The 7110-nt window shown below is 37.7% G+C and overlaps 1 long non-coding RNA gene across 1 annotated transcript; it reads right to left on the bottom strand.

Annotated features, from left to right (window-relative positions):
- Positions 1–1599: 1599 nt before the first annotated feature.
- Positions 1600–5917, bottom strand: LOC125180030 (uncharacterized). Its single transcript, XR_007158244.2, has 3 exons — positions 5798–5917; positions 2463–2525; positions 1600–1778 (listed from the first exon to the last, which is right to left on the bottom strand). It is a non-coding gene; the product is annotated as an uncharacterized lncRNA (long non-coding RNA).
- Positions 5918–7110: the final 1193 nt, after the last annotated feature.

The following is a 7110-nucleotide window of genomic DNA, read 5'->3' as shown; positions in this document are numbered from 1 at the left end:
CTAGGTTAGTGCAGCAGGAGGGCAGGAGGTGCTCCAGGCACTGGAGCAGAAGTTCCCCTGTGGCCTGTGGAGAGGCCCCTGGTGGAGCAGGCTGTCCCCCTGCAACCCATGGGTCCCACATGGCGCAGATCTCCACACTGCGGCCCATGGAGGAGCCCCCAGTGAAGGGGGTGATCTGGTGGGACCTGCTGCCCAGGGGGACCCATGTTGGACCAGTTTGCTCCTGCTGGATGGACACAATGGTACAAACCAATATTGCAGCAGTTCTTGAAGAGCTGCTGTCTAGGGGAAGCCTACACAGGATCAGTTCAGGAAGGACAGCATCCCTTGGGTCTATGTGGTTCAAAATAGAACCAAAGTATGTAACTCTTTGGGTGATCAGAAGTCCAGGGTTTAAGCCTATTATTTAGCCTCCTTTTATTTACTGGAGAGGACATCTTTCTCTTTTTAAAACCAGAGAATTTTGGGGCAGAAGAACCTATATAAAAGTGAAAAGAAGTGTTTTTCCCCATTTTATCATAAAAAAAAAAAAAAAAGCCATGAGTGTTGTACAGATGGATAACTGTTGTTATTGCTTCCCCTTTTTCTCTAGGTTCCCTTAAGATCAAGATACAAAACTACATACTAAAGAAGTTACCTCTTCTTTAAGTATCTTGACTTACTGGTTTACTTCCCAATACACAAAATGTTTTCTTATTGACATTTGCTAATGTTAACTGTATTTCTTTTGGGGTCCTGGTATAAGTATTCTTTTGTTAAAATTTTGACTTTTCTTATACGTTCTCTACCATTATGTGCTCAGCCATATCTATTCTTCCTTCTCTTTCCTCATTTTACTTGCTGATCTCGTCAATGGTTTCAGTATTCCCTTTCTATAGATTATTTTTTCTATGCTATATACAGTTTATTGAAAGCTACTCACCCATGTCTTTCACCTGCCAGTTTAGTTGCTTATACCTTTGCAAAGCTGTCTTGCCTGCTGTTTTTTCTGTGTTCTTCATGTTTTCTTAATTTAAAATTCTTTTTCTTCTGCCAAGAAACTGATTATGATTTGTGTTTGTAATTGGGATGGATAGCTCATTACACTTGCTAAATGGAGCAGTTCCTATGACCTGCAGTTTCTAATTTTCTATATTCAGAGCTGTCCTTTCTAAGAAGGGCATGATTTTAATACACAGACTGGAGACTTCATATCAGGTATGTGAGTTTGGGGTTACTAAAGAAGTTACCTAGTTATACTTAAGCAAGTGTTTTAATTTCTTAGATACGTAGGTCAACCTGGGCAACCACCATCCTGCTTTGAGAGAGTTTAATCTCATGAAAATTCAAGGAGGAAATATTTCCCTATCATTATGAACTGTATGATTTGTAAATATGCAAGCATTTACTTATTTTTTTCTTCTTTCCTGCAATTCCTTGTTATGTTTGATGAATACTAATATGCCAGAAACATACACCTCTAAGGCACCAAAATTTTCATTAGCTTGTCTGTAACATGATAAAAAGTCTTAGGTAAACACAAAGGAACTGAATGCTGGACATTTTTCTTTTTCACTACAAAACATTTTTTATTTTAAATTTACTACAGATGACAAGAAAAAATTAAAGTGTCAAAAAAAATCTGAAAAAAAAAACCAACACTAAACCCAACAGATTAATTCCTAATATTCCAGAAAAGTGTGGATCAAATAAAAATTGAGTTTTATTGCTGTTGTTTCTTTTTTGCTTTACTCTTTTTAATTCTTTTACAGTGTGAATGAGCTCAGTTTCATGGAGACCTAGAGGGAGAAAGAATAGTGAGAGAGTTACTCTTCTGCAAATGCAAAATTTCTTATACTTTATTTATTTTATTTTATTTTATTTTATTTTATTTTATTTTCAATTATATTATAATTCTTGAGAGAGAGCCTTTATATCTTTGCAATTTCCCCTTCCTCTATTGTGTTATTATGGCAAATCACCAGAAGTGCCAATTTTTATTAATTTATTTATTCTTGCATGCTTATTCTTCTAATTCTTTCAAAGAATTGGGTGAAAATGTGAGTATTCAATAAAGCAAGTAATTGTAAACTAGGTATGTTTACAATCAACACAAACCAAGCGTAGATTAGTGTGGTTGAATGTAGTTAAAACTGCCAATTCCTAGTCTGTTAAAATACAATCCAAAGAGGCTTTAGGATGCACCTAATAGTCTAATATTGTGCTGAAAATAACATCTGTAATATTCAGTGCTCAAACACCTATTTGAAAAAAGCTTCAGAGATTAGCAGATTATATCTATGTATATAATTGGTAAATATCTCCATACAGCTAAGCTTCAAATTTGTCTGAAGTTGACTTCCTTCACTGTGATTCACCATCTTTTATAAAGATAAATATGTGAGTGCTTCTTCTTGGATAACTAGGCTGACAAATATTGTTCTGGGAACTGTATCAAAGAAACAGCACGCCTCATATCTTACCTATTAGCAGTTGGAAAACAGGTGTAAGATCATCCTTTTGCAACACTGAAAGTCCATATAGACCTTAATCAATAAAAATAAAAATAAAAATAAAAATAAATAAAAATAAAAAATAAAAATAAAAATAAAAACAAAAAACAAAAATAAAAATAGAAACTGTACTCCTTGGCAAAACTTTTAACATACAAATCCCATGGAATTTAAATTTGCTACATTATCTAAGCATCTTTTCCTTTCGACAATTTTGGGGTGATTAATTCAAATCTTATCAGCACAAGTTTAATATGAGTGCTGAATATGAGGCCACAGTCTGGCAGACAACAAGGCCAGCCATGTCCTGGGGTGCATTAAGCACCGCACTGCTAGCCGGTCAAGGGAAGTGATTGCACTACTCTGCTCTGTGCTGGTGTGACCTTACCTCAAGTACTGTGTGCGGTTTTGGTCACCACAGTATAAGAACATAAAACTACTAGAGAGGGCTACAAAGGACGGCTACAAAGATGGTGAAGGACCTAGAGGGCAACACGTATGAGGAGCAGCTGAAGACACTTCATTTGTTCAGCCAAGAAGGGAGGATACCTCATGGGGGACTGAAGGAAGGAGACCTTATGTCGGCCTACAGCTTCCTCACGAGGAGGAGTGGAGGGGCATGTGCTGAGCTCTGCTCTCTGCTGAGCAGTGACAGGACCCAAGGGAATAGTATGAAGCTGCAACACTGTAAGTTCAGGCTGAATATTAGGAAAAGGTTCTTCACTGAGAGGGTAGCTGGGCACTGGAAAGGCTCCCCAGAAAAAGTGTTCATAGCACTAAGCCTGCCAGAGTTCAAGAAGCGTTTGGACAATGCTCTCAGACATATGGTTTATTTTGGGGTAGTCCTGTGTGGAACCAGGCGTTGGACTTGCTGATCCTTGTGGGCCCCTTCAGCTTGTATCACTGCTTAGTATTCTTCCTGCCTGGGGGCAGGACTTTGCATTTTACTTTGTTGAATTTATACAGCCCCTGAGGATGGCAGCCTTGCCCATGTACTGACTGGTCAACTCATTTTGTTGTAATTTGCAAATGTCATCAGCGTGAACAGTGTTTCTTCCAGATCCTTTACAATTTAAAACACGACAACTTCATGTCTTCATAAATTCATGGTTGTAAATGTTAGTTTTCTAAAATATTTTGTAAATAGATGGATCTACTTTGTTTTGGGATAGATGAGTAAAATTTGTGAATATACACATTTTAATAGAAACTTCATATTATAATTTCACAATTCATAATATTTTGAAGCATGAAATTTTTGAAGATATCCAAGGAGGGAGACACCACAACTGCTGTGTGCAATCTGTTCCTGTTCTCCATCATCTGCACAAAGAAGCGCTTCCTGATGTTCAGGAGCCTGGCTCCATTATCTTTGCACCCTTCCTTCAGTTATATATATTGATGAGATCCCCTCTGAGCCTCCTCCTTCCTAGGCTAAACAATCTCAGCTCTCTCAGCCTTTTCTCATAGGAGAGATGATCCAGTGCTGTAATCATCTTTGTGGCCTCACTTTGGACTCTAAAGTATGCCCACATCTTTCTTGTACTGAGGGACGAAGAAGGGAGCAGAACTACACACAGTACTCCAAGTGTGACCTTACCTGTCCTGAGTACCTCCGGAGTGACCTCCGTTGACCTGCTGACAATACTTTGCCTAATGCAGCCCAGGATATCATTATCCCTATTTACCCGGAGGGCAGATTGCTGATTCATGTTCAACTAGGTGTCCAACAGGACACCCACAGGTTCTTTTCTGCAGAGCTACTTTCTAGATGAGTAGACCAGCAGGTATTGGTACCTGGGGTTGTTCCTCCCCTGGTGCACGACTTTGCACTTCTCCTTGCTGAAGAGCAGGATGTTCTTACTGGCCCATTTCTCCAGTGTGTCAAGGTCCATCTGGATGGCAGCAAAACTCTCTGTCATATCCACTGCTCCCCCTAATTTTGTGCCATCTTCAGACTTTCTAAGAGTACCTGCTGTGCCACCAGCCAGATCATAAATGAAGACATTAAGCTAGACTCGATCCAGTGCACACCCCTGGGGTACACTGCTTGTTACTGACCTCCAAGCAGACTTTCTGCTACTGATCAAAATCCCCTGGGCACAGTCATTCAAACAGTTTTTAAGCCACCTCACTGTCTGCTTATCCAGTCCATACTGCAACAACTTGTGTATGAAGATCTTACAGGAGACAGTGAAATAAGCTTTACTGAACTCCAGGTAGACAATATCTTCATCTACCACCCTGTGATTTCATCATAGAAGTTTATCAAGTTGGCCAAGCGTGTCTTCCCCTTGGTGAATACATACTGACTGCTCCTGAGAATTTTCTTGTTTTTTATTTGCCTGGAAATGTTTTTTAGGATTAGCTGCTCAATCACTTCATTAAACTCAATCACATAGTTACATAATCAGCAACAAATCTGTGTTAAAACAAATCTACTTTTGCTAAAAAGTAAGTGAAGGACTCACACACTAAGTGATGAACACTAGCTTGTGAATAGCTTTTTACAAAACTTTGATCTAGTAGCAATTTAAGATTTATTAATATTTTATGGTAAATCACAGGATTAGATTGCACTTAATCATCAGCCAGTTTAACATAATTATTCAAAAGAATTTGCTATATTAGAATATTTGCTATATTAGAAACAGGAACTACTTGAGGAGTCAGCCCCGACAGACATTCCACCTGAAAGGTGTCCCAGCTCAGGGGGAGATTGAAGGTCACAGCCCACTGTGATCCCTGAAGAGTTCATGGAGTTCTTCGCTTAGGGACACTATGTGTAGAGCCGTGAGATGACTGACTGTTAGTACTTTCCCATCCTGGCCACAGTTCAGATAAGACAGTTTTGGTATTTTCCACCATTCCACCCTGCCATTCCAGTACCTTCCAGAATGTACAGTTCTGGTACTTCCCAGATCAGGTTGTGATCCAGACCTCAAGGTCCAAGATTCAATCAGGAAGTGGCTGTTCCTACTCACCTGTTATGCCTGTTGACCACTGACAATACAGGAATAATGTAACATTAGATAATCTTGAGCCTTAGCTGAGCTGGGGAAAGAGCTACTAGAGCTTAATATTCAGTAAATGACTTCAGCAAATCTTCAGTGATGGTTATCTGATTAGTCAGATATAGACATCTACATTACACCTGTCTAAAGTTATGTAAGATAAATCTCATTCCACCTAAAAAGTCAGTGAAAATTGTAATGCAGTCCTTGCTTGTGTCCTTCTGGTCCCGCAATAGGAATTGCTAGAAGGAAAGAAATTAATTAAGAAATTAACAAATAAACATAACTTACAAATTGAATAGATATTAATTCCGCAGAGTGTTGTTCAATTTTTAAGCCTTCTGCAGCAAGTGTAATATGTCTTCTTTGTTCTCTTCCATCTATTTCATTCAGTATTTGAAGGAAAAAAATAGAGGGCTGAAAAAAACAATGCTTAAATGTTAGGAACATTTTATTTTAACATTTCCATCTCCTCTTTCAATATGCAGTGTTCAGAGGTGGCAATCAGCAAGAAATCAGACTGTTAGCTATGCTATACCTTCAGTGCAAGACGAAATATTTCAGTAACATAAAAGGAAAGCGAACATGTGGGAACATAATGGCTTTATGTGTCAGGCTACTAATACCAGCTTTTCATAATATACAGTAATTGGCTCAACCCAGAATGTACTACAAAGTGTTGCATTTCCAAAAGGGACAGTTGCCCTTGCACAAACACACCCCTCTGGATATCTGACTGCGGGTGTTATCTTTCTCCTTAATAAATGGTATTCTAAATCATTAGTGATGTATTCTATCAAAACAAAGCAAAATTTTCAAAATATTGAATTAAATTATTTTATTGAAATTTTTTGGAAACCAGTATCATGAGTTAATTAAAATTTGTCTTCTTCATAAGGTTTAGCTTCCACTGCGCTTGAAGACTTTATTCTGTTGCATGCATTTTCTTAAATTGTTGCCTTATATCACAAATCATTTAAAAATCATACTGCTGTTTGAAATCAACCAACTTCAAAAGTGGGACTGGTGGCTTAAAAGGAGTCCTTAACGTCTCCATCATTCATTCACCGAGTCAGATACAAATCGAAACGAGGTAAAAGATTACTGATCTAAAATTCATTATACTTAATTATTCATAATCTAGAAGCTAAATATTGATAATTTATAATAGTTATTCCACTAATTAAGCATATGTAAAATATAAAATTGGGAAAAAAATGTAATTAAAACCATAATACAAGGAGCGACACAGAGTGATGCCAGGTTAGACTGTACATCATGGGACTAAGGTTCTTGAGTAGAGTGATGATTGCAAACAAATTGCCTGTAAAACTTCCCAGTTTCTTTTTACCTTAATATTTTCGCCTGAAAGATGTGATAATCCAGAATATGCTTCAGAACAGCAAACTCTGACATATGTTAGGCAGCTAGGAACTGAAACAATTTCCACTTTCTGACTGTAATGCACTAGATGAAGAGTTTCTAGAATTAATGTACTCAGACAAAACTTTATAAACATGACAAAAAATAATATATATATTTTCTGTACTAAATGGCAGACTTTCCATTATGTATGTAAATCACTTTTGTATTTCAAAGAAAAA

Source organism: Anser cygnoides, chromosome 1, assembly GCF_040182565.1.
Source record: "Anser cygnoides isolate HZ-2024a breed goose chromosome 1, Taihu_goose_T2T_genome, whole genome shotgun sequence".
Lineage (NCBI taxonomy): Eukaryota > Metazoa > Chordata > Aves > Anseriformes > Anatidae > Anser > Anser cygnoides.
Note: the sequence above shows the minus strand (reverse complement) of the source record. Positions and strands in the feature narration are given on the sequence as shown.